The sequence below is a fragment of the Anas platyrhynchos genome, chromosome 3 (genome assembly GCF_047663525.1).
Source record: "Anas platyrhynchos isolate ZD024472 breed Pekin duck chromosome 3, IASCAAS_PekinDuck_T2T, whole genome shotgun sequence".
NCBI classification, from domain to species: domain Eukaryota; kingdom Metazoa; phylum Chordata; class Aves; order Anseriformes; family Anatidae; genus Anas; species Anas platyrhynchos.
Window position 1 is genome coordinate 65,430,183 of NC_092589.1, and position 7,641 is coordinate 65,437,823.

Consider the following 7,641-nt stretch of genomic DNA (forward strand, 5'->3'; position numbering starts at 1 on the left):
ATTAGTCCTGTCTAATAAAAACACATGCTTGAAATAAAACTGCTACTTTATCTAGCCCATAAACTCTGTTTGTCTACTCAGAAGACAAATTGTTAGTAGAAGTCAGTGAAAGCAAAGGTTATATCTGAATAACTGGTACATCTCAAAAAACTCATAATTTCATCACAAAGCATGCAAAAGGGCAAAGGCTAGCTGTGGTATCCTGCTTGTTATACCATATGGATTTTCTTTTCAAAGCAATTCTGAGATAAAATATTTATAGGCATTAGTCTGTGGTATTAGATTAATACCTGCAATTACAGATAGCGAGACAAGACTGAACAATCTAGCAGGATTTTTTCCACTTCTAGTTACTAGGTATCCGTTAAAGAACTAATGAATAATAACAGAAACATAAACCTGTGCCCACCAATCAGTCTAGCATGCTGACTTAAGGGTTTCACTCATTTTCTCAATAACAATAAAATGTTTACTCCTCAACTTCTGTAGAAAATAAAGTCTCAAAATCAATAGCATATATGTGATGCATTAAGAATGAGTTAGCTGAGAGACTTCAAAATTTAGCTGCCAGTATGGTGTCACAATTACATGAAGTTGTTCTTAGTGAGGTTCCAGGGAGCTAATATTATTTCAGGTGATATTAAGAAAAATAAATAAATTATCATAAGTAAATAAAAACATATGTACATTTTTATAGTGATAGCAGAAAAACTTAAATGTCTAAAACCAACGCCCTTAAGTCAGACCCAGAAATTGCAGACAGGATCTCAGAAACAAGTGCCTGGAAAGAACTGATGAGTCAGCAGGTGGAAAACTGAGCCTGAACTCTGTGTGTGATCTGTAGCAAAAGGGCTAATGCAATTCTTGAGTGTATAAAGAGGGAACCAGTCCAGGACTGTGGAGATGCAGACTATCCCTGATGCAACATGGGCCCTATAAACTCTAAAGTGATGTACAATGCTCTACTGCACATTTTAGAAATGAGAGCAAAACAGTGGAGAGGGTGCAGGAAAGAATAGCAAACGCTATTAAAAGACTGGAAAAAAATGCTTTCATATAAAGTTGGTGAGGGAATAAAAAGTGAAGTTAACTGTAGCTTTGTCAGGATATACATTTGGGAGAGGAAAGACACAGCCATAAGGAAATAACTATTTAACATTGAATTAGGTATTAATGGGAAGGAGACCAGACTTCTCCCTCAAATAAATACTGATTTCAATGACCTGCATAGTTGTGCTTAAATTATCTTACTGACAGAGAGTGCAAGTGGAAGTGGTTTCCTGATCCATACCAAACTGTAAGAGAAGGGCATTGGACGTCCCAGTCCCAAAATATCCTCTAGTCTGTACAACATGAGGTTTCAGTGCAGTGAGAACTACCTGAGCCACTGGAGTGGAAAAAAGTGGTTACACCACTTTTGTTACACCAGATACAGGGCATAAGTTCTGCAAACCCAATCCAGAAGGTATGGTCAGAAAATAAACACCATTATGTGTGCTGCAACCAGGACATACATTCCTTGGCTTAGTTTCATTCCTGCTGTCTTCAGGAGCCCAGTTTAGCTTCAGCCAGTACATTGGCTCAGATGCCTCAGGTGGCAAAGAAGCTTGATTGGTGTTAACAAAACCAGCAACAGCTGTTATGGCTACAGAAATTGCATGGCACCAGAGTGTACACACTGAATTTAAAGGACAAAAGTAGGAATTAGGTGGGCTGTAAGCACCTGGGGGTGCAGGTGTACCATGCACTCCACTGTGCATAGTTACCAATAGTTACCCAGCTACCTCTGAGCAAAGTGATTTTCCTTCTCTGCAGGTTGCAGGGCTCCAGATGGGTGCCAGCAGCTAGTCCATGTTTTGGCACAGATTTGAACACTGAGAGGCCAACCAGAGTTCCCACCTGGCATGCCCAACAAGCTGAAGACAGTTGAACAACCATAGCTGTCCTACTGTGGATTGCACTTCACATTCTTCCTGACCAGATTCAGGTATGTCCTGACACCTCAGCACTCCGTGAGCTTCTCATGTGCTTGCTTTCTGTCCTTCCTCTGTTCTGGGTGTTGGGGCTGCAGGAGGCTCCCCCATGGAAAAGCTTGTCTTTGCTTGTTGGAATGTGCAGAGGATGAACCAATACAATGAACAAAGTCTCTAATTTAATTTTGGTATCCCCAGTGAAAGTAGACTGGCTTCACAGAGCCAGGTGAAGTAATTTCATATTGAATAGTAAAAAATTAGATAGCTTGGCTTAAAAAAAAAAAAAGTAATTTCAGTGCTTTTTAAATATTCAGAAAGTTAAATTATTTATTTGTTTGTTTGTTTGTTTTATGAGAAATATTAAGCCCAGGAACCTGCCTTCAACCCAGCAAAAAACTTTTGATACCATGGTAGAGTTGTCTATGAGGAAACTGCAGGACTGAATCCATAGTCTTAAATCAGACTGCTGAGTCTACCCGCAGTTGCAATCTCTAATTTTGCAATCACTAATTCCTTTATTTTTTCCTAGTTCAAACGCAATAGATAAATGAAAGTAGCACCTACCAATAGCGTTAAACTTAACAGTTGGTCATTGCTTTCATTAAAATTCCTTTTTTTCTAAATTTTAGACTGCAGAAAGAACTTGGCATAAAATCTTCTAGCCTGGAAACAATTTTTATGATTGCAGATTTTCAAAGGGAGATGTTTGGTTATTTTTAAGTTACAGAAACACAAGAAACACATACCTAGCATTTAAGAAGGGGCTTTTCTTGTTACTGTTGTGTTGATTCAACTTGTGCATGGATGGAAATACTGTAAAAGGTATGTAGTATATTCATTACAAGACCTAAGATTCCTTCTTTTTTTTTGACAGAGCACCTGTGTGTGTTTATAAGTGATGTGCAGACACCAGTGAGGGGCCCAACCAGCAGAGACTGAGTCTGGATTCGATCATTCCGTAAATTGAGTGGTTTTGGATCGAGAGATTTAATCTGAGCCCATTTCTTGTAATGTATTTTAAAGGTGAAAGGGCTTTTCTTCTGCCAAGATGAGAGTATAGGGCTGCAGGGATTTGTATTTCTCTTGCAGCTGTAGACATCGCTAACAAACATGGCCTCAATTCTGGAAGCATCCTAGCTGAAGCAGGTCTCTACCGTGACATAGTGCTCCATTACAGCTGGTCTTCAGAGGCAGAGTGAGCCCCACCAGCTGCAGCACGAGGTCAAAGATGACAAAGAGAGCATGTGCAGTAATGTTTCCACACTGGTTTCCTGAACATCCCTGCTGTACAAGCCTTTGTTATTAGTGCCCTCTGTGCCAGGGGGAGATTTTCAGGCTCCAGGGAGTTTGTTGGAAAAGGAAGGTACTCACTATGGTTCTTTAAAACTAGATTTTCAATAACATGATAAACATATTACAATAACATGAGCCTCCATGGTCATCAGTACCAAGAGCAGGTGCTCCCCTGAACCCTGTGCCTGCACAGAAGGTGGGGTGGTGGTGGAGGACATCAGAGGGGGATGAGGCAGGCTGTGCTGAGGGACAGAAGCACTCAGTTAAAGCTTATCTTCATATGATTGTTAATTAAGTATCATATTAATATCCTTAAAATCTTAAAATTTACCTTGCAAGCCCTCTGCCTCTGACTGTCACAAAGCTACATAAAGGATGCTTGCACTTTGTTCTGATCAACCAAAAAAGCTAAGGCAAAACCCACCTTCTCAGAAACATTTTCTTGCAAAAGCTTCAGAATGAAACCTGATGGAAAAATCACCAATTTTCTATTGTGGCATAGCCATGGGTTTCATTATATGATTTCTTATTCATTGTTGAATTTGAAATCTTCTTTTACCCTATTTTTTTCCCAAGAAAATGAGAAATCACTATGAAAGGATTCTATGCAATCAATTGAACAGCTGTCCCAGAGAAGTTGTTTTTTTTTTTTTCTTTTCAATATGTCTTATGAGGTAAGGAATGAGTTTCATGAAAGAAAAGCTTCTTAGGGACATTCTTATTACAAAAAAGAGGTTATTTCAACTCTGACGATTATATTACCAGTAGTTATATATACGTATAAATCTATTATCTACCTGTGTACAGACATACACATTTATACACATGCATATACATGCACTTCAAAAACTATACTTACTCATGTTTGCTCTTGAAAAAGAGATACGCTATGAAGGTAAGTTCATGTGTAACATTGATTGAAGTTTGCTCTCCCTGTAGTTAAAATGCAGGAAGCATGTGATGCAACATCCTACAGTCTGTGCTACTTCTGACTAGCTCATATTGAATACAAGCTCTGTTAAGTTGAAAGGATTTCTGGTTTGTTTCAACTTGAAAGTGATTTAATATGAGGCCCAGAGAGAAAATCTGTCTCAGTAATCAAATTATAACAAGTAAGGATTAAAAGTATTAAGAAGTTTAAGCAATCTTTTAGCTGCCCTGTGTTCTTGAGGTCATTTGAAGCTGGCTGTGGGAATAAGTAAAATAAAATAACAAGAGAGGGAAAAAACAAAGTATTATAGAAGTGAATCAAAGAGTGTCCTTCAGGATTAGATTATGGTACAAGAAAGGGACTGAAACATTTTCCAGGATCCTTAATTAATTTTCCTTAGGGAAACATAATTTTAAAAGGGTATTTTAACAGCAATCTTTCTTTTCTTTCTTTCTAAACTGGATATACTAATACTTAAAAATTGAATGCTTTTACTTTATATATATATGTGTGTGTGTGTGTACATATAAGCCATAAATGCTGATAAAGTCCACTAACTCATAAAATAAAGTGTTCTTCAAATAAGCAATGGTAGGGACTATGTACATGGTCTTATTTGATGTATACGTATGAAGATATATATACGAGCATATTCATCCTAAATCTTTGGTGGCAAATGCATCAACTTCAAACAACTTTATAGCAACTTATGTAAGTGTACTGGTGGTGCCTTGTTCCAAAGGACTGCCATGTCTACTTTCGCAGGTCTGTTTTTAACCTTAACAAAGAGACAAACTGAACCAACTCACTACTAAAGGTACTGAAGGCATTTCCAACTTGATGCAGGAAAGATCTGAGATGATGTTACAAGGAAATAAACAGAAGTTTTTCTTCTGTCTTTCTGAACCTGTTTTCCTTTCAGTTTGTAGCGCCTTTCCTGAGGCCTAAAATATCTTAATGTCCCTGCAAACATCTGGTGGATACTTTGAGGTGGATCCTGTTAACAACCTGCACCAGGGAAGCTAATGATGAGGTGGGAAAGGTGAGAACTTGCAAATACAATTAATTCCCTCAAATTAATTTTGTCAAGATAAAGAAGAAACATATAAAGTCGTTTTTGCTTTATTCTGATGTTCTGTATCCAAGATAATTATTTAAACAACTCATTCTGAATATCTGTCTATACATTATGTCCTCTCAAATGCATATGTATGGATAACTGTTGTGTATGCCAGAGATTTACTTTACACTAATGGATCAGGTCTAAACAATTGTGCTCAAAAGGTGCTGTCACCCCCTGACATCCCCATGTCCACCACTGTCCACCTTGCCATGCTGTCACCTGGTCTTCAGAAATGCTCTTCAGTCCCCTGAGGGACCTCCCTTGAACTGAAGGCTTATGACCTGCATGTTGCCTTGTCACTGTGCAAAAGGAGAGGAAAGGGAAGAGCAGGGCACTGTGCCCATTTATTAATAACTAAATATTCTAATTAGGTTGCGATGTGGGAATAGTGGACATCTGATCTTAGTTAGTGTTTTTAGAGCAAATGAGAACTTGTTTGCATGATTAAAAAGAAAACCCTTCAAATTAGGTAACACCAGCCAAAATACACTGTGCAAGCTGGTCTCTAGATTTGGTTGCTAAGTCTTCAAAAAGCAGCTGTGAATTGATATTATGTTGCCCAGAGAGGCTGTGGAGTCTCCCTCCCTGGAGATCTTAAAAAGCCACTTCAGCATGGTCCTCAGTGCCCTGCTCTGGTTGTCCCTGTTTGAGCTGGTGAGTGGGAGAAGGTGACCTCCAGAGGTCCCTTCCCACCTCAGCTGTTCTGTGATTCTCTATCTTTGCATTCTCTTCCTCAAGAAAACAATGAGTATATGCAGTACTACGCAGGTACATGGGTGAAAGACTGTTTCATAAAACAGGAGCAGATGAAATCAGTGTTGGATTGTGCAGACATCTCTGGACACAGCTGAGTCCATGGTCTCAGGAGAACTAGGTGCACCATCAAGCTGACGAGGCAGTACAGAAAGTCAGTTGTTTCCAAAGGCAGCAAGCTATGTTCTCCTGCTTTCCTCATTTTATTTATTTATTTATTTATTTATTTTTAATTCTTCTTCTTACAGGTTGAGCATATAACTGATTTAGCTTCTGACACATAAATCCAGCCAGTCATTTTCTTCCACAGTGGCTTTAACTCCATCATCCATGTATTTTAAATCAAGGTATTACTGCCTAGGCAAATTCCAAAAGAAAGTCTCCAAGGGATGGTGTCTGATGCACATGGCAAGTCTTTGACCAGCAAGCAACATTTTTCTTGGTCATAGCCCCAAAATCTGAAAATCATCAACCTGTTTCAGACAGACTTTTGCTAAATCATTTGTTATGGAAACTTTGCCCCATGTATTCCTCTGACTGGCAGAGATAATAGTGAATGTCTTTTCTAACAAATGTGTAGTGTTGACAGTATCTCTTTAAACTTATTATGTTAGATTGTGAAAATATGGTTACTTTAAACAAAAATAAAAATCACATTTGTTTCTTACCTAAACATTTTATCTTTAGTAGCTGTGTGGTTGATATGTTCCCAGTTTGGAAAATAAAGCTCAGCAGAGGCTGCTGTTAATGTTTGAGTAAATACATACACAAAACTTTATGTTGATGTGTTCCTCTAGAGCAACAAGAAATGCCCTGTCCTATCTAGGTTGCACATGACTACCTGAATTTCACAGTGTTTTCTCATTTTGATCAGCCTGAATTCCATTTTGGAAAGTCCTTGGTTGTGAAAGGGATTGGGTCCATGCCTGCTGAATTCAAGATGAAGTTGTCAGTAGATCTTTGTTAGACAATGACTTAGAGGAGTTTTCCATAAGTTAAATGTACTGATTGTTTAGTGCTCACAAGGAGTTACAAAGCATCCTCATTGCAGGGGAAATTGGCTGAGATAAAAGCTTTTGATTACATCTAAGGGATGTAGAGAAGGGAAAACATCTCAATTTTTAAACATACTGGGGGCATACCCTACAGATCTTTTTCATTCAGTTTTTACCAGTGATTTCAGGAAAACTGCTTTGGACAGCATGGGGCTTGGTTTACTCTACTTATCCAAAGAATAGAACTGAAATCCAAAGATATTCGGTCTATGGAAGAGGGTGTTTTCAAATGCCCTACAGTCTACCACCATAAGAAGAAAATACTCAATGGATGTCTAGCAGACATTCAATTCCTTTTCTTTCTAACCCCAATATCTATCACACCTTTCACACTCTGATCTGAGTGCAGTATAAACTGTGTACCCAGAGATTCTCACACACTTGCCACCACCTGCAATATGACTCCAACTGCAGATGTGTGAAATACTGTGTTTTAAACTGAGGCACTTCTCTCATTTCACTCCCAGACTATCACTGTGACACACAAAATTAAATTAAGATTAGATCAAAATC

At 38.4% G+C, this 7,641-nt stretch overlaps 1 long non-coding RNA gene across 5 annotated transcripts; it reads left to right on the forward strand.

The window, feature by feature from the left end:
- The first annotated feature begins 1,650 nt into the window (after window positions 1-1,650).
- LOC106015985 (uncharacterized) lies at window positions 1,651-6,746 on the forward strand. 5 transcript variants are annotated; one of them, XR_001188366.5, is made up of 5 exons: window positions 1,651-1,708; window positions 1,816-1,987; window positions 2,848-3,336; window positions 5,120-5,239; window positions 6,322-6,746. It is a non-coding gene; the product is annotated as an uncharacterized lncRNA (long non-coding RNA). The 5 variants fall into 5 exon arrangements; XR_001188369.5 differs by lacking the exon at window positions 1,651-1,708 and having other exon boundaries at window positions 1,717-1,987; window positions 2,848-2,980; window positions 3,063-3,336; XR_001188363.5 differs by lacking the exon at window positions 1,651-1,708 and having other exon boundaries at window positions 1,717-1,987.
- Window positions 6,747-7,641: the final 895 nt, after the last annotated feature.